The sequence below is a fragment of the Talpa occidentalis genome, unplaced genomic scaffold, assembly GCF_014898055.3.
Source record: "Talpa occidentalis isolate TD23 unplaced genomic scaffold, MPIMG_talOcc4v2.1 talOcc4.10, whole genome shotgun sequence".
Taxonomy (NCBI): Eukaryota; Metazoa; Chordata; class Mammalia; order Eulipotyphla; family Talpidae; genus Talpa; species Talpa occidentalis.
The window spans coordinates 6,766,397-6,786,798 of NW_023600993.1; the positions used below are offsets into that span (position 1 = coordinate 6,766,397).

Genomic DNA, 20,402 nt, shown 5'->3' on the forward strand with positions numbered 1-20,402 from the left:
TTATACATAGATAAAAGATGAGAAGTTTCCTAAAAATTTATGCAACATTGATTAATGAAGGGAAACATTTTAGAAAAAACATTTCTAAAAGTGGTACTTTAAACTAAATTCCTGGGCCTCCTTGGTGGCGCAAGGGGTTAAGTCTCAGCACTATGAAGCTATCAGCAGTCACTGCAGCTTAAGTTAGATTCCAGGCCAGGGAGTTGACCCACATGGCACAGTAGACCTTTGCAGTCTGGCCCGCTGCTCCCCTCAGCAGTGTATTCCAGTTAATCCACCTGTTCTGCTCCCCACTCTGTCTCTGGTGAATCCTCTCACCCTCCCTCCACTCCTCTGGCCTATACCCCAGCTCTTGTATCCATAAAAAAAAAAAAAAAAAATCTTTTTAAAAAGTCAATAAACTAAATCCCTAAATTAAATATTTAAGATGTGAGTAACTGTTTTCACATATAAAGTAGTAACAAATTGATTAATTCCCATCTTACAGAGGAAAAAAAGTAATGGAACGAGGTAGTTTTATTTTACTCAGATCAACAAAAGCTCACTAAAGAAAACTCTTTAAAAGGGCACTAACTACGGGCTTTACCCCCACCCCCCAAAAACGAGTATATGGAAAAGCAAATTAGTTTAAGACTTGCTTATTGACCTCAATAGCCTTCTATTTTAGTTGAAGAACTACTAGTGGGATTAGGTGGGGTAAATCATAAGCTCTGTAAGAAAAGGCAACTACTATAGTTCAGAAAGAAAATTATATAGCAGAGGGCATTTCCAGAAAACTAACAAAAACTGTAAGTTTGCATCACACCTAGGGGTTAAATTCTAAGCTTGAGATAGGTTATAGGATGGAATCAATTCCAGAAAATCCCTTTAATCTCTTCTTAAGTATACGTTCTGCATTTAGGGTACTTACCCCATCTATCTCTGTTTCTCCCTCTAAAATAAAGACCATAATGTACCTACTATCATCAGGTTGTTGGGAAGAATAAATGAATTACAATAAGTTCTTAAAAGAAGCAGTCACCCATCAATAAATGCAAGCTATAATCTTTATGGATCACTTTTTGGAAAACACCCCAACTAAAAGATGGTCAAAAGATGGTCAAACTGCAAGCCTTTTGAGAAATGAGACTGATGAAAGAATAGATTCACTTTCTTCTAATGCAATCAACATCTCACAAAAACATATCATCGCTATAAGGAATGGCGGCTAAACCTGCCTAAATTAAAAAACACTTTTTTGGGCAGAGTAAAAATATAATACACTCATATTTCAATGTGCTTATAATGTGACTTCGCTATGTTCATTTCTCCTTTGAAGTTCATTCCTCTCTTCAGTTCAGCCCTGGTCCATCTGAGAGATCAGCGTATCAATTAGTCAAGATCACCCCAAACTTCCTTAGGGGCTGAGTGGGGTTTTTTTGTTTCTTAAATTGAGTTGATCACACAACACTAAGAAAAATATGTATGTAGCACCCTCACCCAAGAAGTTTCTGCTGAACAAATGTATTCAAATGCTTAAAATGCAACACCATCTCATCCCAGCTGGATGTCCCCAGTTTAGGAAAGACTTCGCCCGTTTCCCAACTTGTCCAAAAGGGCATTCTGATGCGCTGCAAGGCGGTGTTTGGGTCAATATTTTGAGCTTCCTCAATCCACTTTCTCAATCGCTGACCACAAACAAGTTCACCAGATGACTAGCCAATATAAATGTATATGAAGAAATGTGACAACCCACCCTTCTTAAAAGTTAGCAAGTTTAGAAAAGATTTCAACTTCTTAAAAGACAAGTTTAAAATCAGCTACTTCAAAACAATTACGTAAAGCTATCTGTTCCATAGTGAAAGACAGCTGAAACCACTTTCATTTTTAACTCTTGCCACAAAGTCACACAGAGCTCTTTTTAATCCAAAATTTACTTTTCATCTCCAAATCTGTCATTGCTACTTCATTTAGGCAGCAACTGTTAATTTTAAAATGAACAGACCCATATATAAAATATACCATTAACACAAGTACCAAAAAAAAAAAATCGCAAATAAAATAGGGTTTAGGGATGATCATTCTCGTGGTGTGGTTAATAATGGGCTAACAAAATCACTACACAATATAAGGAGAATGTGTGCAAACAAAAATTATCCAGACACCTCATCCTGCTAAATAACACCTAGAAACATTGAACCTTATACCACTAATTTCTCTTCCACACATGTAAACGGCATGAATTTTAATAGCAAATCCTGTAAAATCAATATTTTCTTATGGATACTGAATCACTATCACATAAAGATACTGATACATTATAAATAACAAGAATGTTTTCTCTATATAGTGTGACCTGCATAAGAGGAAAAGAATAAGGACCACCATTCATTCAAAAGTTTCTAAAGACCCTCATCTCAACTGCTAGTTGCTTTGCAGGATATAAAGTTCGGAAAGACATGGCCCTCGCCTTACAGGAGCTTTTAAAGTATCGGTAGAAAGAAAAACCATCATTTACCAAAGGCGAAGTGCTAGACAGATACTGTGCTAAGAGCTTCCAGGATGACAAGCAGCCTACAACAAAATGTGGCATCTTTTTCTTGAGGGAAAAGGGGGTAAACAAATACTGTAAGAATTCAGTGTGGAAAGGTCACTTCTTGCTTGAGTAGAGGTCAAGAAGTGAATAAAGGATGAAATTACTGCGTATTTGAACTTGAAGGAGTAGGGTAGCATTTCAAAAGACAGATGCTGAGGCAAAACTAGAACCAAAGTATATCTAAGGGAATGCGAGTACAGGAAAAGTTCGGAAAGAAATAAGCTTGAGTGGTGGACAGTACAGTTAATTACTTTTTACACAATTTAATTTTCCTTTTATTTAAATCTTCATATTTAATGACTTAACAAATACAACCAATTATAAACGGCAACCTCTCCCATCCTTGGAACCCTTTAAAGCTTTCACCCTGCTTAATTTTTTTCTATTGCACTTAAATGATGTATAAATTTAACCATTTCTTTGCTTAACCCTGCCCGTTCTTCCCTTATGACTAGCCAATATAAATGCATATGAAGAAACCCTACCAAGTAACCTATGTTAACCAAATATTATCCCATGGTGTTTTTCTCCATGCTATAATCTTATGCAAATATCATATGCACATATTTATACAGGGTTTTTGCAATAATTTATAATTCCGAATGTACTAATTTTCAAAAAGATACACTGATTACAGAATACATGTTCATGGGGGAAGATTAAAAACTATGGAAAATTACAAAAAATAAAAACTATGGAAAATATAATGTATAGACAGTGTCAACATTTGTGGACAAATATATCCAGTCTTTTATATGCATATATTCTTCTTTATAAATATGGAATCTTACTATACATATTTTAGTACCCTACTTTTTTCACTTACTATATCTTATCACCCAGGGATAATTCATCTTGTACTGGCTGACTAAATATCTTTTAGATAAGGAGGGTATAAGGATATAAAGATAACTACAATAAGCACCAATTTATCAAAATACTATTGTTTGCAAAAAAGAATACATTAATGTTATGTATTTAATTACAGTTATGTAATACGTAGCTAATGTAATTAATTTATCTCTTTGAAGAACATTACATACAAAAATATTTATACATACAAAAACATTACATACAAAAAATATATTGGATCCATCAGATCTAAATATAACCAATGTCTAAACTTCTGGTTTGTTCATTTAGGTCCAGGGCCACTTCACATCCATTAAAACATCTATCAAAAAATAACAAGTGTTGGCAAGGATATGGAGAAAATGGAACCCTTAATGTATTGATGGTAGGAAAGTAAAATGGTGCAGTTGCTGTGGAAAAGGGCTTGGCAGTTCCTCAAAAAATTTTCAACAGAATTACCATATGACCCAGCAATTTCACTCCTGGCATATAACTCAAAGGAATTGGAAACAGAGATACAGATACTTAAAAACCAATGTTCATGCAGCATTAGTCAAAACTGTCAAAAGGTGAAAACAACCTGAGTCCATCATCAGTCAGATAAATTAAATGTGAGAGAGATATAGTATAAACATATAATTAGTGTTAATAAAAATATACAGTGGAATCGCATATAATGGAATATTATTCAGCCATAAAAAGGATGGATTCTGATATATGATACAACATGGATGAACTTTGCAAGCATTAAATGGGTCAGACACAAAATTGCAAATATTGTATGAGACCTTTATATGAGACACCTGGAATAGACAAATTCCCAACAAGAAAGTAGAATAAGGCCTCCCCGCTGGCGCAGCGGGTTGAGCGCAGCACTATGAAGCTGTCCGCAGCCTCTGCAGCACGGGTTTGATCCCTGGCTGGCCAGGGAGATACCCACATGGCACACCAGACCTCTCCTGTCTCACCCACTGCTCCCCTCAGCGCTGTTTTCCATCGTCTGCCTGTTCTGCTCCCCGCTCCGTCTCTGGTAAATTCTGTCACCCTCCTGTGCCTCTGGCCTGTACCCCACTTCTTGTATAAATAAATCTTTTTTTTTTAAAGTCACTATTTTTTTTTTAAGATTTATTTATTCATGCATACAAGAACCGGGACACAGATCAGACACGCGGAAGGGTGAGAGGATTCACCAGAGACAGAGCAGGGAACAGAACAGGCAGACTGACCGAAATACACTGCTGAGGGGAGCAGCGGGCGAGACATTAGAGGTCTGCCACGCCATGTGGGATTCTTGCTGGCCAGTCGGGATGGAACCCATGCTGCAGAGGCTGCAGGCAGCCTCACAGCGCTGCGCTAAACCACCTGTGCCACCAGGGGAGGCCCAATAAAATCAATCTTTAAAAAAAAAAAAAAAAGAAAGAAAGTAGAATACAGTTTACCAGAGACTGGGGGTAAGAAGGAATTAAAGAGTTATTGTTTAATTAAGAGTTACTGAGTTACTTAATTAAGAGTTATTGTTTCTATTCAGGATGATGAAAAAGTTCTGGAAATAGATAAGATGATGACCGCACAACTCTGTGAATGAACGTAATGCCAAAATGCCGATGAATAGCACACTTGAAAATGGTTAGCTATAACCTTGGGGGGTAAGACAAAGGGAGGAGGACAGACACAGTAAGAAGGAACTAAATCCATAGTTGATTAACTTCTGAGTCTTCACTCAATTAATGTCTGTTACATAATCAAGCCAAAGTTTTAGGAACTGGAGATATATAAACAAAAGTAAGACATGCCCCATCTTTAAGGAGCTTATGTTTAGCCAAAAATGTAAGACACCTATAGAAAAAAAATCTATTTAATAAACATCACTTAGGACCTTACATTCAACAAGCTGTGCGACAATCCAGGGCCAGGCACTATGTTAAGCTCTGGGTATTCAAAGTTGGTTAAGACACAGTCCTCTGAGAAAAGAGAGGGGTAAACAATTTTTTTTTTAAATGTGTCACAATATATGTAAACATTAAAGTGCTTAGTACCCAAAAAACCACTTACACAAACCATTTAAGTTTAAATAAAAGATCTGATAAAACCTTATTACATGTTAGAATTTAGATTCAACAACTTCACCAAAGCACACAGGTCTGGTTGCTCAGCCTCTCAACGGAAGTATTTTTCCCCAATATCATTAAGAAAGGAGTTGTGCATTATGTAGGAAGCATGAGAGTTTATAATCTAAAAGGATGATAAATACACAAATAACTACATAGTAAACACCATAAGAAAAATATAAAGGAGGCCCTCAAAAAAGGAAATGTAACAGTAAAAAGTGGGAAGAGGAGGAAAAAAAAATCCAAAAATGGCATTTAGAAAACAGTGTTCAAAATGGCTCTTAAAGAAGGAACAAATAAAAGTAAGGAAATCATGTTTGCTTAGTCTGACAGGCCATGGAGACTCTTGTGATATATTCACGAGGAAGTATTCTCATATTCTCTTGAACATTCTCATATCATCACAAGATAGACTATGTAAGAATCCCAGAATATATTTCCCACTGTGAAAGAAAGGGGAAGGTAGAATGACTATGCATAGTGCAACTTTCTCTATCTCTTGAATTTTAATGCTCTATTAAAAATAATGATAAATTAGTTTTTAGGAGTATGCATATAAAGAAAGCGAATCTGGTATTAATATGGAGAATGCATTGTTAAAGGTTCTAGCAATACAGGCAAATGGTAATAAAAGTCTGAATATGGAGAAAGTAGAAAATAATTCCAAACAGCTTTAAAACATAGTTGTCGGGCCTCCCCGGTGGCGCAGCGGTTGAGCGCTGGGTTGTGAAGCTCCCCGCAGCCTCTACAGCACCGGTTCTATCCCCGGCCACCAGAGGAGGGTCCCACATGGCGCCCAGACCTCTCCTGCCGCCCGCTGCTCCCCTCAGCAGTGTACCTCGGTCCTTCTGCCTGCTCTGCTCCCCGCTCTGGCTCTGGTGAATTCTCTCACCCTCCCGCGCCTCTGTCTGTACCCAGTGCTTGTATAAATAAATAAATAAATCTTTAAAAAAAAAAAAAAAAAAAAAAAACCATAGTTGTCAATGCAATCTGACAGTGACTTAATGTTTGAAGTGACTTAAGGGCCCACACAGGAACAGAACTTCATTAAGTGTATTTTTCTATTACAAAAGCAATATAACCCGAGAATTTGGAAAGTATTGGAAAGTATGAACAGGAACATTAGCCTTATATCTACTGTTTAACAACCATAGTTAACATCTCCATGTTCTTTCTTCTTGTAAAATATTTTATTTATTTTTATACAAGAACTGGGGTACAGGTCAGAGGCGCAGGAGGGTGAAAGGATTCACCAGAGACAGAGCAGGGAGCAGAACAAGCAGACGGACGGAAATACACTGCTGAAGGGAGCAGCGGGTGAGACGGGAGAGATCTGCCGTGCCATGTGGGTAGCTCCCCAGCCGGGAATCGAACCCGCGCTGCAGAGGCTGCGGACAGCTTCACAGTGCTGCGCTCAACCCGCTGAGCCCCCGGGGAGACCCTACATGTGGTCTTTTCTGACTGGCTTCTTTCACTTAGCATGTCTGCAAGAGTTACAGTGGAGAAACTATCAGTCCATCATTTCTATTTATGACTGAATAATATTCCATTGTATTTGGCTTTTTTAAAAATACAACTGTAACCATTCCAAATACATAATTTATGTCCAGTCTTCTCTGTGTTATAAATGCTTCATACATGCTTAATTTCATGAAAAGTAGAGTGCCCCGTCAAGTGGCTGTACCACAGTTTATTTAATCTTATTGTTGGATGTTTGAACCCATGCCAGTTTTTTCTACCGTAAACAAGCTGCTCCTATCTGAGTGATCTATCTGGATCCAGGCAAATACCTCTCAGAAACTCTTGAGCTTCCTACTGGAAATTACCACAGAGGACGAGACTCATGTTCTTCCAGGGAAAACTCAGGATTTCATCTATCCCAAACCTAGATAAAGGAGAGATGTTAAAAACTATCCAAGATTGAATAGGATACCCCCAAAATTACCAGAGGAAGAATGAAAATTCAGAATTTTAAAAACACAACATAACACAGCCTGAGTCTTCCATCAGAAATGTACACTGATGAAGAAAGGGAAATACCTGTCCAAATGTGATGCCTAGTATTAAGTAGCTTCAATGAAATCAGACTACTTTTGCTTTCCACAGCAGGCTGGAAGAAAATAAATTGGAGAACACAGCTTGACTAAAACACATAAAGATACACTTACTCTTGCTACTGGATGACAGTAAATGAAATCCAACAGGTATAAAGAAGAGGAAGATGACACTGTGAAGTCCACAAGGGTCCTCCAAAGTAATTAGACACACTGGGTCCCCCAAAACATTGACTGTCACTACCTATTGCTTCCCACTCAATAACCAAAAATGTAAACAATCTCTCCAATCACAAAGGTTTTAAAAATTCTAAACCAGTTTTGGCATTGTTAGTCCCCACCCAGTAAAAGCCCTTAGGACTGGTCTAAAAATAAAACTATGTGTCAAGTGTTCCTCAAGAAATACTATGTACACTGATTGGAATGTGAGCAATTAACACACTTTGTAAGTGATTTGCCAAGGAGACTTCAGATAGCCTGGGCCAAAACCAATAACAAAGAAACAACACCCACCTGACATTTTCCTTGGTTAAACTGAGAGTCTCTAGGAGAAATTTTAGAAGATATAAAGTTAACTACTGAAATCATTCAGATCTACACAAGTAATTCTGGGAGAAAAGGAGGAACAGAATGACTCAGACACAGTAAAACTAAAAATGAAAACTTTAATAAGCAAATAAGGAACTTTTACTTTACTCACAACTTTAAAGGAAGAGTAATAAACCCAGCCATTACTATCATGAAGATTATAGGCAAAGTAACTTAGCCCTATACCAGAAACATTAACTGAATGTAACAAAAAGTTATCAAGCATTACATTTTTAACCTACTCAGTTCAAACAGGAATTCTTATTCATCCATACACATACATAAATATGCATCTACATACCGAGAAGAAGACCTAAATTTTAAACAACCGCTTCCTAAATGAGTCCAATGTTTCATTTTTCAATTTATTTAGTCAAGGTGAGCAATTTCCCAGGTAGTCATTTGTTTTAAAGAAATAAGTTTCAAAATCTAAACAATTCAAAAGACAAAAACAAACCAAAAAACCCAACTTTTCAAATCAATGCTCAATTTTGTTGTTTCCTTACTCCTTTCAAAGGTAACATTTAAAATTCTCTTTTGCAAGTCAACATTAAGGCATGCAGTCTGGCTAACAAGCTCCTCCCAAGACCAGGATTATTATGTATGGCCTATTATGTTCCCAACATGCAAACAAAAGCACTCCCTCATGTAACATTTTCTATTTTTAGGCAGTGGGTTCCCAACAAAGTTTTATCTGAAATTAAAATGCAGTAAAATCATACACCTACTACTACTAATATACTTGAAATAATAATTTGAAGTTATTAAGAATTTTTCCATTAATAAGAATTTAGTGGTCTGGAATAGTCAATTTTAACTTCTAAGAAGCTGTTGTTTAATCCTCAGAATAAACGATCCACTTTGGATTTCACAAATGGCGTGTTTTCAACTAAAAGCAATTCGTTTTAGCGCAGCTATAATACAATACTTGATGTGTAATCATTCTCCATTTCATCTTTTAGATACTTTTCATAATAAATGACCAGCTTAATCTGCTTCTCACTGTTTTCTTCTGCTAAGCCAAATCCCATAAAATATGTCCAACCGTACTTCACTCAAGTCTTCTACTTTGAAGGCATACACATTTTTTCAAGACTAAGCAATCCCCTACATTTATAAGCACAAACACCACATACCTAAAAGATAAGCTTTTACAAGAAAAATACCGGATGGTCTCGCTCATAGCAGGAATCTAGAAAACTTAAATAAGGGACCAGGAAAAAGAATAACTATAAGAAAGAAAATATCAAAATCAACAAACAACTATGAACCAGAGACACTCTAGGGGAGGTGGGGTGGCGGGGAAAGGAGGGATTGGGGTCAAAATAAGGGGGTTGTAATTGTATGGGGAATATAAAAATAAAATTTAAATTAAAAAAAAAGATAAGCTTTTACAACAGAAACAGGTTTATTTTCCCTAGCACCCAGTGTTCAACTGGGTCAAATGTTTTTCTTGCGTTTTGAACAGTTTAGCCCTTGAAATGATAAGGATGAAAACAAGCCAAAAGAATCTTAATGTTCTTCAGTGATGCAAAATCATCACAACCCAAAAAAGATTTAAGAACTGCTAACTGAAGTCTGTTGATATAATAATCATTTTCGTATAAACACAATCACAATTCAGCTATTTTTTAAAAATAGAACTGAAGAGTTTAAAACAAAACTGAAATCCAGGAATCAATCCAAAGAAACAGTTGACTATATAAAACACCAAGCTGAAAATACTCATTTGCAGTCTACATTTTTTCAAATGTTTTATAAAAATCTGCCAATTTCTATATGACTACGAAGTATGGTTTATATTGTCAACAATCTTTAATTTTGGTATCAGTGGAATGTACTGCATTTATAAAGTCAACATTTTTGTGAGCAAGTATAATTTCAGAAGAATCTTTTGCAAGAATCCCTACGAATTCATTTCATTCATCATTGTCTAAGTGCAAAGCATTCGACATAAAGCACTAATCGAAAACGCTTACTGGGTTTAACTATGCTCAATTTAAGTCAATCTTTTCAACTTCTTTCAGCTTCAACTTCATCAGGAGGGAAATTATTAGCAAGCAAAAAAGAATCAGCAATACCCCTCTAGAATAACCCAAGTTAGATCAACTAGCTCCCTGTCTTCAACAATTAAAGATCCTTCACATTCCAGCCCATTTTCTTTTGGACCCTCACCTCCCTTCCTGCACACCAGGTTCTCTGCTGCTCCTCAAATTCCTCCCAACTCCTGCAAGCCTCTGCGCCTTTGTACCGGCTGCTCCCTACATTTAACACAAGCTCCCCGCTCTCCTCACCTGGGTAGCATTTATTCAGCGCTCCAAAACTTGGAGCAAACGTCCCCTCCACTGCGCCAGGCCCCTCAACTCCCCCAGGCAAAACTGGCTGTTCCAAAATCCCAAAACACTGACTTAGTCCACCCTTATCTCAGCGCATTGTTTGACGCCTTGGGGAGGCACAGAGGGCAGACTCCCTCCGCTCGGCCCGGAGCACAGACCGGCAGAAATGCTCCAGGAACGCGCGCCGAGACGAAGCGACCCCCCAGAACCCCGTCAACATCTCAAGGAGACACAGGAGATCCTATCATTCTTCCCACCGGAGAATGACTACCAGCGGGCACACCCAGAGCCGTGGCACGAGAACAATGAATGAACACAGCCGCCTCGCCTCTGCCGATGTCCAAACTCCTCTGTCTGGACACCGAGAGGCTCTGCAGAGCCTCTGCAGCTGCAGAACTGAGGCGCCCAGGCGGCTCCCAGTTCACACAAAAGACAGCTCCGGCTCTTCATTCCACAGCATCCCGGGCCCGACCCTCATTAAAAGCATCCCAACCCTCTCATTAGGAACCCGCAGACTGTCCCGAAGCCCAAGGCGAGGCCCCCACGGCCTCGGTGGGGGGCGCTGACCCATTTCCTCCTCTCGCCCCGGATTCCCACTCCCCTGCAGGGGTGTCACCGGAGAGGAACCCCGAGAGGAGATGCTGGCTGCGCCCCTGGGCGCGACCAGCGGGACCGGGCACGGGTCCGTCCGAGTGACAAGGCTGCCACCAGGCAGCGCTCGGGTTTTCCCGCTGCCAGCACAAGCGCGCGGGCCGGGCACAGGGACGGCGCTGGCACATTTCCCCGAACACAGGGAAACGCGAGCGGGGAGGTGGGAACGCGGCTCGCCGGCCATGACACCGGGCCCGGGGCCCCCGCCCGCCCGCCCGCCCGGCGCCTCCCGGGGTGACAGCGGCCTGGCCCGGGCCCTCCGCCCGCCAGCGCCGCCCAGGCCGGGCCACCGCGGAGCGCGCGCCTTCAGCGCCCCCGCCCCGTCCTCCGAATCCAGGGCCCGGCCCTGCTGCCCACCTGAGGGAGCCGGGCCGCCTCCGGGTCCCGTCGTCGGCAGCGGCGGCGTCTCGTCCGCTCCTCCTCCCCGCGGCGGGTGAGGGAGCGGGAGGCGGTCACATTCGGCGCGTCCCCAACCCAGGGGACGGGGCCCGGGCGGCCCCCGCATCGCCGCACTCGCGCTGCGCGCCTCAGGGCACACGCCCCAAAGCCCGGCCCGCTGGCCCTCCTCGGGGCCCCGGGAGAGCGGCAGGCGGGCCTCCCGTCTCACGCCCGTCCTCGCCCGACTCCCGCCATCTAAGATGGCGGCCCAGTGCCCGCGATGGAGACTCTCGGGCGGCCCCGGCGAGCGAGCCCTCCTCGGTGCTCCTCCTCCCGACCTGCGGCGCCGCGGGCTCGGCTTTGCGCAAGCCCTCCTGGCAGCGGGCCTCGCGCCGGGCTCGGGCATCCTTCGCTCTGGCCTGAGCGCGGGCCCCGCCCCGGAAGGGGCGCGGCCTCGCCGTGTCGTTGGTCGCCATTTCCGAGCTGAGGGGGCGGCGGGACCCGCGGGACCCGCCGCGGGGTTGTGGGCGGCGGCGGCCGGGAGCGGCCGGCGTTCGGCCGCCCCGAGGGGCCGTGCAGCCCGCCTGCGTCGCGAAGCCGGGACGCAAGCGGACGTCCCCGGGCGCCCGGCGCCGAGGACCGTGTCCCGCCTCTGGGGTCGGGCGGACCGGGGTCGGGTCGGGGCCCCGCCACGGGCGGGCTCTGCGGGAGACCCCAAAGCGCCTGAGCCTCAGTTGCCTCAGTTGCCTCAGTTGCCTCAGTTGCCTCAGTTGCCTCAGTTGCCTCAGTTGCCTCAGCTCTAGGTTGGGGCTTCAGCTCCCTCCCCCACCTCCATCAAGTGGGCAGGCACAACATTTCAAAGAGGGCGGCTGTGCAGCCTGGTCCCAGGGTAGGAAAAGCAGTTGCTCGCCCGCCTTCAGCGCTGCGGGGGCAACTTCTTTATCCGTGAGCAGTCGCGTCCCGGCTCCCGGTAGCTTAGGTTCTCATATTCTGGAGAAATACTAACACGCACAAAAGTCATGGCGCTGAGACGTTTATTGGCTGTATTGTTGGCATTAGAGAAGCGCTGGGGGAAAGTGGGTACGTTTGAAAGGAAATTGGTGACCTAAGTGGTGGTGCATCCACTGTGCAGGGAGGCTTTGGTGGTTCTTGGTGTGCTACCATACATCTGAAAAGCGGTGAACTCACACCCCTAAATCATACACTGTTGTAAACCACATTACCGCAATTAATAACTTTAAAAAAAAAAAGAAATGAAGATGAAACAAGGTGAAATCATGATGACTATGTGGAACTAAATGTGAACATGGGAAAAAAAGCAGGCAAAGCAGCATGGGGGGGTTAAAAATAGTAACAACACCTATCTCACAGGATGAAGCCACATGAAACAGCACTCAGCACATATCTTGGAGTCTGCCTACTTCAAGTGTGGACCCTGCTGCTTCCTCATCAGTGACTTGAACAAGTCCTTTAAACCTCAGTTCCTCACTTTCCTCGTGGATGATGAAAACTTCACGATAGTGTATCTACCTTTCAGAATTGAAAGGATTTAGTGAGTTTTAGGATGTAAAGCACTTGAAACTGCCTGGCTCCTATTCAACCTGGAAATGTTAGCTGTAATTATAGCTATCTTGCTATCATATCATTACTTCTCCGGGCAGAGCTGCAAAGCCACACTTGCTGACCCCCAGGCCATTCCTTCTCTCAATCTCCCTCAGCTGGTATCTGCCCAAGGAGTCACAGCTAGGAAAGTTTAAGGAAAGTTTGCCTTATTCAGACCTCTCAGCACCAGTAAGAGTGCTGCATTTCTTCAGAAATAATTTACTGAGGTGAAATTCACATAACATGAAATTAACCAGACCTCGGGTACAGTCAGAGTTAGGCAACCACCTTCTCTAGTTCCAAAACATTTCCATCACTCCAAACAAAAGAAGGGTGCCTTCAGATTCAGTAGCCAAGAAGGGCTCTCCTAGAGGATGATAGTTAAGCTGGGCAGTGATGAGAAAGAAGTAGGGAAAGCATCTGAAAGGCCCTGTGGTGGGGATGGAGTGGGGGTGAGTGTGAGTGTGTGTGTGTGTGTGTGTGTGTGTGTGTGGGGGGGAGGAGTTGTGGAACCTGGTGGGTTGTGAATAGGACAGAGCATGACCTGTGGCCTTTCCATGCCACCCTGCCTCTCTGGTGAGTTTAATTTTAGTCACAGATGAGCTTGAAGTGTGGGCCTGGCCCTGGGTGCCTGGAGAGGCAGAACATTGTAAACAGTTATCCCACCAGGTGATCCATGAGTTCTGTGGGCAGCTCCCAGTAGGGAGGTGTGGGGAGTGACCGTGACAGGTTCTGCCAGGGAGGGCCAGGGACACCTGCAGAGGCAACCTGTAAGCTGAGTCTTAAAGGAGGAGTCAGAATTTTCCAGACTGAGACAGGAGGGAGAACTGGGCTGGAGGTGGGAAAAATAGAGTAAGGGCTCAGAGGTGTGATTTATTATTAAACAGTTCTCCAGGGCTGCAGAGTACCTTCCCTGAACAGAGGACTCCAGGAGAAGAGTGAAAGGGAGGTTTGGAGTGCAAAAGATGTCTGTCAGTCTCCCTTAAGGCACAGTGAAGCAGTCTATAAAGTGGGGCTGAGGGGCTGGCTTCTGCGATGTCAACCTCAACACATATTGGTAGTATCTCTGTCCTATGCAGGGAAGCCTACTGCAGTCATCTGGGAAACCAGTTAAAAAATTAAAACCTGGGCGCCCTCATCAATTACTTGGGTGTATAAACTGGAACAATCCCTATGTAAGTCAATTTGGCAATAGTGAAATTATAAAGACATATACCTTTTACCCTAGAAATTCTCCTGCTGGGAATTTATCCTTCAGATACACTTGTAAATGTGTGGGAGGATGTGTGTTCAAGGCTATTCCTTGCCACCTGGCTTGTCATCTGGACAAGAATCATGCAGCTGTAAGAATGAAGAGCTTTTCTGTGTAACTGACATGGGCGGATGTCCAAGAAAGACTGTGGAATGAGGGATAAAAAGGATAATACTGATCAGAGGCTACAGGGGGTGGATGGTGTACAGGAGCGGGAAATGGCCTGCTCTTTTATACTTTATTTTTTGCTTTCGCTTTTAAAAGCAAAAAAATTTTTGTTTACATTTTGTTTGTCATACCTCTTTGCTCTGACTTTCTCGGCCCCTTTTTGCTTCAACTAGCAGAAAAGGCACAGCTTTAGAATCAGGTGTTGAATTTCTCCCTACCCCGTTAACCATGTGACTGGGTAAAGGAAAAAATCTTATCTGTGTTTTCTTGTCTGTGAAATGGGGACAAGGTCATCCACCTCAGAAGTCGTTGGTGACAATAAGACCCTTTTTAAAGCATCTTGTGTTGGCAAGAGGCAGGGTGGAATTCCCAGACATGAGGTCATGACAGCCACCCAGGACCCCTATACTCAAAAGGTGTAGTGCACTTGGGGTGTAATGCTCTGTGGTCTCTGTCTTGAAATTCTGAATAATTTTATCTTCAAATCTCATGTTTTGGTGAGGGAAGTCTGATGGGACAATGGAGCGTGTACCCAGCTTGGAGCCTCTGATCACAGCCTCCCAGGGCTTCTCTGCTGTCTGTACCCCCTTCCTCTTTCCTCCACCCTCACCCTGAAGCAACTCTGCTGTCCTCCGCCTGGTAGAGAAGTAAGTGCAGGTGAGGGAGAGGCCAGGACAGGACCTGTCTTCCTCAGTGTGACAGGCCCACTCCCCCGCCCCTGATCCAGGCACAGAGCAGCGCCTGGCACGGAGTTTACACTCCCTTGAGGGTCTCCATTCACCAGGAGTTGGGATGATGGGCTCCTGGGAGAGGAAACTGACAACAATAGGATCTGTCTGTGCAGCTCTGTTCTCAGGCTCAGATATGATTCTCAGGCACATTTAAAAATCTAGAGCTGCTTTTCTCTAAGTTCATTTTCTCATTATGATTCTGGGCAACTGTGGCTTTACCTTCTGTAGGGTAAGGAAAAATGTCAGGCTTTTCTGCCCTCCCGCCGTCAGGATAGATGATGGATCCTTGCGGTCCTGAATGCATGCCTGATGGCGGCACCTGGAGTAGGGTGTGGGCCTAGGTAGATGGGATTCACCTGGGCTGAGACTGGGCTTTTAAGAGCGGCATCACGGGGACGCCAGCAGAAGCCGAGAACAAACAGAAGCCGAGAGAGAAGCAGAGGGTGCCGAAGAGCCCAGATGGAGTGGGCACTTGCTGGGGGCTGGGAGGCCTGCCGGCCCCCCCAGCACCCCTGCCTGCCGTGTACCTGGTAATCCCAGTGAAGGATCTGCAAAGAACCACTGAGGACTCTGACTCCTCCTTTACCCGGTCTGCTGGATCCTGGAAAACCTGCACTGTGGCCTGTCATGCCCTTACACCTTCCTTCTCAGATTCCTTCTAGTAATCGTGTGTCCTGTCCACATTTGTGGAAAGTATTTTCTTTTAGAAGCAACTTCAGAAGTCAAAGGACTCCAAAGCAATTGGTTGGCCATCTAACTTAGAAGTAAATTAATATTAACAATAGCTAACAGAGCTTGAGAATTAACTATATATTGGGCATAATGCCATAGGCAAGTGGAAGTAAATCATATGATTGAATCTCATAACAACTCTTTGGGCTGGGTATTATCATCACTCCATTTTATAGACAAGGGAACTGAGATAAGACCGCACAGTTAACAGTAGGTGAGCTTAAGATCTAATTCAAACTGTTTCACTCTACCCCCACCTTTTAAAAATAACTATCTTGGTATAATTACAAAGAAACATTTTGCAATAATACTATAGTAAACTTCCACATATAAGACTTACATTTAAATTATTACATTATATATTTGTTCTATAAATACATAGGTGACGTCGTTTTTTGAGTCAGTGGGTTTGGAGTGCAGGGTTCTTGGGTTCACCAGAGCTCCCCTTTCAGCGGCATGCGGCGAGTTTCCCAGGCAAGTTTCTCCAGGAGACAGAGACGTTATACTTAAAAAGCAGTCCCAGAAGTGGAATTACTGATCACCTGCAATAAATGCTTTTATGCCCATTCATATATATTGTTTGACCACCCCTTTGCCAGCACAAAATATACATTTATTTCCTTTTGGTTATTAGAAAAATAAAAGTACTTTAGCACTGTTTGAAGTTGTCTGCCTTTGATTAATTGTGCAGGTGAATGTTTTTGCATACATGGGTCCCCTGTTTTCTAACTTGTTCATGATCTTTGACTATTGGGGTATTGGCATTTTTTCATATCAATGTGCGGATTAGTTTTTATGATAAATGAATTTTTTTGGGGGGAGGTAAGTAAATTGAGCAAAGGGGTCAACTGTATGGTGAAGGACAGAATTGGACTTTAGCTGTGAAGCTAATGTGCTAGCTATACCTGTTGTGTGTTACAGGTGTATAATGATGCACACTTGAGGCTCCTGTTACTATGCACTGTTACGTCAATATAAAGTTATTTAGAAAGAAAGAGCTTGTATGTTGACTACAAATGTCTGTGCCTATGCTTAGACTTTTCTTTTTTTTTAATTATTTATTTATGCATAGAAATGGGGTGTAGGTTGGGGACGGTAAGAGGTTCACCAGAGACAGAGTGGGGAGCAGAACTGGCGTATTGATTGAAATACGCTAAGGGGAGCAGCTGGCGAGTCAGGTGAGGTCTGCTCCCTAGCTGGGGATCGAACTCATGAGTTCATGCCACAGCGGCTGGTGATAGCCTGATAGCACTGAGACTTCACCCCTGAACCACCAGGGAGGACACTGGGCCTTTTTATTTTGAAGTCATTTCATTGTTCCAGGTGAGCTTGCATTATCGTGCAAGACATTTGGAAGGTTCTTAAGTCAAAGGAGTCTTGGATGTTTATCTTTATGATTTATTCTATAATGTTTAAGTTGTGCCCTCTGTAGGTTAGAGGAAACAAGTAACGTTGAGGGAACAAATGTTGTGGGTTAAATGGTATCCCCTCTTCCACCCCGCTCCCTCCCCAAAGATATGTTGAAGTGTTGACTCCTGGAAGCTGGGATGTGACCTTACTTGGAGATGGGGCTGCCCTGAAAGAGGGTGAATGCTAACCCAACCTGACGGGTATCCTTCTAAGAAGAAGGCCATGTGACAACAGAGGCAGGAACTGGGATGGTGCAGCTGCAAGCCAGCCTGGAAGCACCAAGGACTGCTGGCCAACACCAGAAGCCAAGAGAAAGTCAAGGAAGGCCAGAGTGTAGAGGGAGCAGGACTGTTTGCCGTGAACAAAACTGATTTCGTACTTCTGACCGCCACAATTGTGAGGGAATATGTCTCTGTAGTTTTAAGCCGCCCAGTTTGTGGGATTTGTTATGGCAGCCCTGGAAACAAATGCACCAAATTATGGCCAAATTTTCCTATTAAAATTGGAGCCAAGGAGAACTGGACAGAAATTAACCCACACTGAACATGGAAGGCCAGGCATGTTGAAGAATAGGGACAGAATGTGGCATTTCCCAGCACCTGGTAAAAAAAGGGGGGTGGGGGGAAGGGAATGTTTCATCTTTACCTTGCAAATTACACCAAAATTTAACTCAAATAATTGCAATATTTAAACATAAAAAATGAAGCCATAGACATAGTAGAGGAAAACATGTGCAAGTTAAAATTTTTTCCATGCAGGGAAGGCATTTCTACCGTGATATAAATGCCAGAAGCTATAAAAGAAAAAGCTGATAAATGGAACTGTGTAAAAGTCAACTTTCTGCATGGTAATAAATAACTTCAGCGAAATCAAAGGTCAAGTGGCACACTGGGGACTAGTATTTGCAATTCAAAATTCACAGACAAAGAATTGGTTTCTCTAATAAAAAATGAACTCCAAAAATCAATAAGAGCAAGTTCCCAATAGGAAAAATAGGCTAAGGACATGGGCACTATCAGAAAGCAATATGAAAAATAAATGAAACATTTTAAAAATAGCCACCAACATAAGGGGAACTAGACTGAGGGACCACTTTTCACTTATCAGCTTGGGCAAAGTCAAAAAATATTTGCTGATTATCTTCCAAGTGTTTCCCCTGTATTCTTTTTTCAAAATATTTATTTATTTATGCATGAACAACTGGGGTACAGGCCAGAGTGCAAGAGGTAAGAGAATTCACCAGAGACAGAGTGGGGAGAAGAACAGGCAGACTGACTGAAATACACTGCTGAGGGGAGCAACGGGCAAGCCAGGAAAGGTCTGCTGTGCCATGTGGGTCAGCTCCCTGGCTGGGGATTGAACTCGTGCTGCAGTGACTGCGGATAGCTTCATAGGTTGCATCTTAATCCCTTGCGCCACCAGGGAGGCCCTCCCCTGTATTCTTGACGGAGAAAAACCACAGTCACTGGGTGACCTCTGAAGAGTCTCTGCAACTCCGGGACTCTATGACTGATACAACTGTCTTCCTCATTATTTTCACCTAGTAGCATTATTTGAGTGCCAAGACCCCTGTTGTATTAGCAAAAAGTATAAGATAAGGTTAACCACAGTGGGATGACTGCCTTGGTTTGATTCTTGGTTCTGCTACTTGGTAGCTGTGAGACCTTGGGTGTGCCCATTAACTTTGAGCCTCATTTTTCTCATCACAAACTGGGGATGACATCGTATCTACATCAGAGAGTTGGGATGAAGGATTAATGAGTTTGTATATGTAAAACATGTAGAACAATGCCCAGTATACATAGGTGCTAGCAATTGTTCCCACAGTGTGACCCTAATCAACAACCCATTTGTTCTGAAAATTCCTGTGGCTCCAGACTTGGTGGCCACTATATATGGACTAGATGCTTTTACATGCATTATCTTCTTGTTATTGTCTTTTAAATGAAATATTTTGATGTAAAACATTGCTTCAGGTGTACATTAATTTGTCACACAGCTATTACATGATGATTGCCATTGTAGTGTTAGCTAACACCTGTATTGAGGCACACAATTATTTCCTCCAGTGCTGGGAATAATTAAAATCTAATCTCTTAGCAAGTTTAATGTTCATAAGAAAGTTATGTTGTCTGCAATCACTGTGTTGTGTATTAGATCTCCAGACTTACTTATCTGCCAGTAGCATGGCTATACCTTTAAACAACACCTCCCTCCTGCCCCACCCTCCACACATTCTCTTTTCTAATCCTTCCAATAGTTTGTAAGGTTTGCTTTATCATCTCCATTTCACTAATAGGAAAACAAGGGATCAACGAGGTGAAGGTCCCTCCCCAGGGTCACGCAGCTAGTGAGGGCCAGGGCCTTAGGATTCAAACTCAGGTCAGCTCAGGTTCTTTCAATTCCAGCTCAGCTCATTCCCTCCAGGGTATCTCTCTCAGTTCCCAAAAGCACCCTTTGGTCCACTGAGGATGGAAAAGTTCAGCCCAGTTCTAGGTGGCTGGCTCCAGCCAGAGCTCCTGCCTGGCTCTGACGCAGCTGCACACCCTGCTGATTTATAGAGAAGGTGGGGAGCATTCCCTGAACTCCAGTCCCACCCTGGCCTGGGATTCCTAAGGTGAAGAGAGAGGCAGACTGGGGGCTCTACCTCCTGAAAACTCGGGTGTGGGGGGAGGACTCTGAGGCTCAGGGAGGGGCACCAGGGCTCACATTTACTTTCTGGTATAAAAAAGGGCCCCGCAAGTCACTCCAGCTCTGCCCCTAGAACGCCAGCCCGAGCCTCCCAGGTGCCTCCATCCAGGCTTGTTCTACCGGACTATCCACACGTGCCAAGTGTGCAGTGACCTGTTTCTGAATAGGTCTCATTTGGGCCGTGACTTTGAAAGCAAGCCAAAGGCTTCTACCTAAAATAGACAGCCTACTGCCCTGTTATTTTCATGGCTTAAAAAAAATCCCTCCGAAGCAA

The 20,402-nt window shown here is 43.3% G+C and overlaps 1 protein-coding gene across 1 annotated transcript in view; it reads right to left on the bottom strand.

Moving 5' to 3' along the window:
* Positions 1-11,834, bottom strand: part of RAF1 (Raf-1 proto-oncogene, serine/threonine kinase) — a 54,270-nt gene extending 42,436 nt beyond the window's left edge. The window contains exon 1 of the mRNA XM_037523182.2: positions 11,522-11,834. The gene's annotated coding sequence lies outside the window, so the exon portion shown is untranslated. The remainder of the gene's footprint in view (positions 1-11,521) is intronic.
* Between the last annotated feature and the right edge of the window lie 8,568 nt (positions 11,835-20,402).